Source organism: Schistocerca cancellata, chromosome 9, assembly GCF_023864275.1.
Source record: "Schistocerca cancellata isolate TAMUIC-IGC-003103 chromosome 9, iqSchCanc2.1, whole genome shotgun sequence".
NCBI classification, from domain to species: domain Eukaryota; kingdom Metazoa; phylum Arthropoda; class Insecta; order Orthoptera; family Acrididae; genus Schistocerca; species Schistocerca cancellata.
Window position 1 is genome coordinate 22,603,795 of NC_064634.1, and position 6,801 is coordinate 22,610,595.

The 6,801-nt window shown below is 40.3% G+C and overlaps 1 non-coding gene across 1 annotated transcript; it reads right to left on the reverse strand.

The window, feature by feature from the left end:
• Positions 1-1,141: 1,141 nt before the first annotated feature.
• Positions 1,142-1,225, reverse strand: Trnas-gga (transfer RNA serine (anticodon GGA)). Its single transcript is given in 2 exon segments — positions 1,142-1,176; positions 1,186-1,225. It is a non-coding gene; the product is annotated as a tRNA-Ser (tRNA).
• Positions 1,226-6,801: the final 5,576 nt, after the last annotated feature.

Genomic DNA, 6,801 nt, shown 5'->3' on the forward strand with positions numbered 1-6,801 from the left:
TCTCTAGTTGCTAGAGCTCGCGCGACCATTCTCTCTCTCCCTCCCTCCCTCTCTCTCTCTCTCTCTCTCTGTCACACACGCACACACACACACACACACACACACACACACACACACACACACACACACCGTCAAGGACGTGTAATATAATTAATTTCAAACTATAAGGGCAGCTGTTTGCAGCACCGACTTATTGCAAAACTTGTGAAATAATTTTTTGTTTGATCTGATAATTCAATCTTCTGCGTTCATCGCACGTTTCGCGTCAGAGGCAAACGAACCTACAACTCTGCTCAACGGCGGATAACAAGAGGGTTATGTGTCTTTAAACTAAACTCGCTTTTACAAAAAAATTTAATATTCGTGTAACCTCAGAAGATGTCATGTCTGTTATTTATTTATATTGAAAATGAGCGTCAATAGACTACCTGTTAATAACCAGACTGATTACCTGTGTGTAGGCCTAACTATCTTCCAGCGTTGACCATAGGCCTTCATCTCTTGTGCCCCGCAGTCAACGCCTTCGTTCTTTCCCCTAACGGCGGTTGTCTCTGTCTTCTAAATCCCTAGTAATTGTGTACAACCAGTCCGAATTTATCCCTGTTCCCGATGATGTTTTCTGGGATACCAACTTGTTACAAATCTTGAGTGCATTCCTCAAACAATTTCGATTCTCTTTTCTTTGCTGTTCTGAAATTACGAATCCTCTTAGTCGGTTATTGTCCATGTGATTGTGAAATAGAAGTCTTATGTTTCTGAATTTGTTATTGGATCTATGTTTCTGTGCAGCTCTTTTCATAGGTGTTGGTGACAAGTATCAGTCCGCCTATTACTCTTTTTTCCCTCAGAATCCTGTGTTTTCTTTTCATCAACCGCAAACCCCCTAAATGTCATAGTCAACATCTGTGATGCATACACCGTACGTCCAAAACGTTCAGAGACTGGTTTTATTTCTGACGCATAAACTACGTCACCGCTGTAACTACGGGGGCTACTCGAACCAACAACTGTGAACAACAGTCGTGCATTCAAATGGTTCAAATGGCTCTGAGCACTATGGGACTTAACTGCCGAGGTCATCAGTCCCCTAGACCTTAGAACTACTTAAACCTAACTAACCCAAGGATGTCACACACATCCATGCCGGAGGCAGGATTCGAACCTGCGACCGTAGCGGTCGGGCGGTTCCAGGCTGTAGCGCCTAGAACCGCTCGGCCACCCCGGCCGGCAGACGTGCATTCTGGCAGTCAGCTGTGAGCAGGAGGTGTTGAGCAGTGGACGAGCGGCAGTAGTGCGTCAGCGTCGTTGTCTCCCAAACCGCAATGGTACACCATCTGTAAATCCAGAGTCCAAGACATTCTCCAGAATATTTTGTAAAACAGGAAAGTGTGTGTACAGTTTGTCCCGGGCACCGTAACTCCCTAAGTAAAGCAAAGACTGGTGGACGCCTTCCGCGACAATTATTTTGGGGAAAAATTATCACGGGTGACGAGAGTTGATGTTACCAATACGAACCTACGACCAAGTACAGCAGTGCTTTTCAACCTTTTTGAATACGCGACGCCTTCCAAGTAAAAATGTTCTGGCGACCTAAAGAACCATAATAAAAGAATGTCAGCGATTTCAAAGGCAACGTATGTAATTTTCTTTCTATTGAAACTATATTGCTCGAGAAATCAAGTGCAATGTGAAAAGAGGTCCAGGGCTCTGCGGAGAGAGATATAATTATATTCTTTGCTGCGGTAGATGCGTGGGGGTGAGAAGGGGGTCAGCGGGGGAATAGTCGCGCGTTTTCGGTCACTACAGTCAGTTGTCCGAGTACGCCAGCAAGTACAGACGTGATTATTGTCTTCGCGCTTCGCTCTGAGCGAGCATAAAATGGACAAGTTTCTTTAAAGATCCGTGCAGCCCTCCACGTCTGGTACAAGTGGCAGTGGCGGAAGCGAATCAAAATCGAAAAAAATAGACTTTATGGCGACAGTGATCTGAAATATGGTTCTACTGTCATGAACAATAAACCTCAATGTGTAATTTGCGGCGAAGTATTGTCACGTGGAAAGCTTCTGCTTCAACTCTCAACTAAACATTCCAAGGAAGCTGATAAACCGTTGGATTTCTTCGAAACGAGACTGAAAACACTTAACCAGCAGCAAACTACTATGATCCAGGTAATAAATTAGTAATGTTATTTGTTGATTTAAAATAGTATTAATGTTTCTGATTTTTTATTCGTTTTTCTCACTTAACAATATTTTTATATGATTTTAGCAATCCAGTGACAACGAGAAAGCGTTACTATCTAGCTACCGAGTCGCATTCCGAGTTGCTGAAGCAGGGAAGCCGCATACAGATGCACAGAATCTTAATTTGCCAGCAGCCTTGGATATGGTTGAAATCATGTTAGGTAAGCAAGAGGCAAACAAGCTAAAAATCATACCACTTTCTGATAATACCACTGAACGCGGAATAAACGATATGGCCGATGACATTCGGGAGCAGTTAGTCGAAAAATTGAAGAGGAGCCCACATTTTGCTTTGCAGTTTCATGAATCTACTGTTGTTTCAGATTTTGCTCAATTTATAGTATTTGTACGCTTTGAAGCAGATGAAAGTATCATGGAAGACATTTTATTTTCCAAAGCACTCTCTGCGAACACTACTGGCCACTTTTTGTATGATATGTTTTAGAAAGCACTCGCAACTACGAGACTGACTGGACAAAATGTATCGCTATTTGTCGTGGTGGTGCTGAAGCTATGACTGACAGTAAGTGTGGACTCGTCGCGAAATTACAATCAATAATGCCAAATTTTTCGTGGACACACTACTGTCTTCATCGACAAGTTCTGGCAGCCACGATTTTAACTTCTGAACTAAATAATGTGCTTAAAGAGGTGATCAAAGTTGTAAACTCAATTAAAGGTAAAGCGTCGCAAGCTCGAATATTTAGGATTATTTGTGAAGACGAGGGTTCGCTCCTTTATCACACTGAGGTCAGGTGGCTTTCCAAAGGAAAGGTCTTCACACGAGTTCTGGGACTAAAAAGTGAATTTTTAATGTTCTAAATGGTTCAAATGGCTCTGAGCACTATGGGACTGAACTGCTGTGGCCATCAGTTCCCTAGAACTTAGAACTACTTAAACCTAACTAACCTAAGGACATCACACACACCCATGCCCGAGGCAGGATTCGAACCTGCGACCGCAGCAGCAGCGCGGCTCCGGACTGGAGCGCCTAGAACCGCACGGCCACCACGGCCGGCCTTTAATGTTCTCACAAGATTCTAAACCTGGATATGTGAATTACTTTTATGACTCTGTCTGGCTATAAAAATTAGCATTTCTCGCGGATCTTTTTAACGACCTAAATATTTTAAATAAGAGCCTCCAAGGGAAAGAAGAAAACATAACAGCTAAGGATAAAATCAAAGTATTCCTCGCCAAATTTAGTTTTGGTCAACGTTTTTACAAAAGATGATGTTTGAGTCTTTCCCTTGTATTCAGACGATTGTCGAAGAAACTGCAATGGGCCAGTCGGTTGTACTAAGTTCTCACGTTCCTTGCATGATACAGAGCTTGCATAATTTGGAAGAGAGACTGCTAAGTTTCTTTGCAGAGCTGAACTCTGACGCTGACAACGGTCACAGACGGATACTAAATCCTTTTTTAGGTAAGTCAGTACAGCTGGCTGATCTGAGCACGATGGCGAAAGAAACAATTGTAGCAGCTGACGGGATGCCTAAAATGTAATTTAATCCGCAAAAGATTGACGTCTTCTGGACGAAGAGAAAAGAAGAGTGCCCACAGATGGCAAAGGAAGCTCTGGAATTATTAGTGCCATTCGCAACTTCCCACCTTTGTGAATTAGCTTTCTCTTCAATGGTGAAAATAAAAACTAAGAAGAGAAATATACTTCAACTAGAAAATGATTTGGTGATGTGTGTCTCAAAAATAGGACCACGATTTCACTAATTATTGATAAATAAACAGGCTCAGCCTTCTCATTGAAACTGTTGTATTTTTATTGTAGTCTAGGACCTATAACCCTTACTTACTTTCATCTGCCTGAGTCGCACCCGTGGTAGCTATCGCCAGTGTCGCCCTATGAATAAAAGCTGTTCAAAACAATAAAATCTTAATAAGTGTCAAGTATGCTTTTTAATTAAAAAATGAGAGGCATCAGGCATCAATTTGCAGTTGTGCCGATAGAGCGCTGTGCATTTGCGTATAATCGCTGGATCGCACCATTATTGTTATTGATTTTACCATTGAAGGTACGGCTTATGCTCCACGGGAATGAAATGACAACGAAATAACAGAAAACGCGGAGGAAAAATGAGTGTAATGTTTTACATCAATGTCATTCTTCTTCTTTTTATTCTTATTATTATTATTATTATTATTATTATTATTATTATTACGACGAACAAAGTACATTAGACGCTCCGACAAAGACAACGTCGCCGACAACGCAGTATTCCGCTGTACTGTTAGCGACACTCCTAACGTTGCAATTATTGTAAATGCTACCTCCGCTCGCGTCTCCTCAACGGTGTTGCCAAATTCTCTGTGAAGGTGGCCTTGAAATACCTCTATATGAATTCCATTTTAGATATGTCGTCGTTAACCAACACGAATTCAAAAAAGCTGCGCATTAAGCAATATGTAGCATTAAGCAAGATGTTTCATTCAGCTAGCCGTCTTCCGTGATGACTCATTTTGAAGAGAAGGGAAAAACAAATGTCTTTAGACCACTTCTTGTAAAAAAGAACGTACATTTCATAAACTGTTTTAGTATTTTTTCGGAATGTAATGCATTATCCTTTTTTACGTGAATTCCATCAGAAAAATATGTTTCGCGTAACGAGTGTTTCGCAATGCAGGCAAGACTCAGAAGTGAATTATCCTCGTTAAACGAGGTATAGTCAATTTGTAAACAAAATCTTTTTTCGAATTTCTGACAGTTACTTATTGGATTACTTCGTCCAGTTATCGATCGGTTCCTGAAAACAGTTTTCCACTTTTGCGTTTATTTATCGTTCACACGGTATATTTATTATAAAACAATTTACATTACGATCAATTCAGAATTTATGTTGAACAAGGAATTACGTAATTTTAAAAAAATAACATAAATACCACTTTCCGAAGGCCTATGTTTTTGTAGTACAGAACCCCTAGTTTTAACACATATAGCAGAATGGTTATTTAATTTACTTTCGTTCAATTTCAAAAGAAGATAATATTTCTTTTTAATTAATTGCGAGAATATGTAGTATATATTTTTACAAATGATGGTACTAGTGTTTTGTAAGATATTTTTCAACTCTTTTATAAAGCACTATAAAAAACCAATGATTCACTTCACAGCAATCACCACAATTAACTACACAAAAGAAATGACAAATTAACCAGGTGACCAGCAACGACGATTTTGTGGGAATCCCGATGACGCCACAGAACTAGGAAAATAGAAAGAACATCAACATACAGTGTGTGAATTAAAGTCCGAGTAGAGCTCCGGAATCCTAGATCGGCTCGGTAGAAATTACTGTACTTCGTGCCTTGTTTCACGGCTATCAATCCTATCGATCTATTGTTTGGTTCGAAGCTTGTTACTAAAATGCATTTTAGTTACCGTTGTGCCAAATCTTGCACGTGAGCTGTGTGTATGACGCTACAGCCATTTTGTATCACATTTGAAAGTGAGCATCTTTTAAATGCGTTTTCATAAACTGTTCTCGTTCCGTGTGATATTTTTATCACAGCAGATGATTGGCACGTAAACTAAGTTGTCAGTAATACACAAGACGCTGCCACTGCACGGCCGTTCCAGCCCGGAAGTTGATGTGGTCCTCTCCCTCTCCCTGCAAACCTCTCAGAGGTAAATACTATCGGTACAAGTATCCATTATTTTGATTTGCAGCTCCTTGTATTGGCCGTGTTTGTAGTTAAAATTGTTGACTGCGAGGTCCGCCAGTTATGCAAAACACCGTTCTTCTCAGCACCCAAACATGTTTCGACACCACTGTGCCATCATCAGTGAGCTTTCGTTTTGATTTATTCTGCAATATGAACATTTTTGTTAAATGATTATAAAATTATGTCCATTTTTAATTCAAACAACATATCGTTTCCTTTTGTAAATATCTTTACATTTGGTGTGCATGAATTTTCTGGATCACATGTGTGATAATTACTGCAGGTAGCTTGTGCTCTGCAACCAAACGATGTTGATGAGAAAGTTTTTTGCTGGGAGTTAACCTATCTTCTGGAACGTAATTTAGTTTTTCGCGATGTTTTCGCGCTTATATTCGTTTTTACTTACGTTTTCGTGTGGCAAGCACTTCCATTCTCCGCATCATGCTGAGGTGTTGTGATGCACACGTAACTATAACAAGTATTTTCCACAAATAACGTAGTAAAACACTTTTCACTTCGCCAGAACACAGTATGATTGTGGTTTGTTATGTGTCCCAGCCCAGTCACTGTTCATTTGTTTATCATAGAGTTCGGCGCCAAATTTGAATCTTGTTTGCATTTTGTCTGTGTGTGTGTGTGTGTGTGTGTGTGTGTGTGTGTGTGTGTGTGTGTGTGTGTGCGTAGACTTTATCTGTTTGTGCTGTTTTTATTTGTAAAGTTTCTTTAATGTGTTAAATAGTGTGCCCTTGCAGAGTGTAGTGTATTCGCTTAAGATCTGTTTTCCTTCTGCTATTGCCTTCTGTATATGGAAGTTTTCCTCAATGGTCAGTTTGCTGTATAGACTGTGGCTGTGTATTCTCAAGTCTGTTTCTATTGTGGT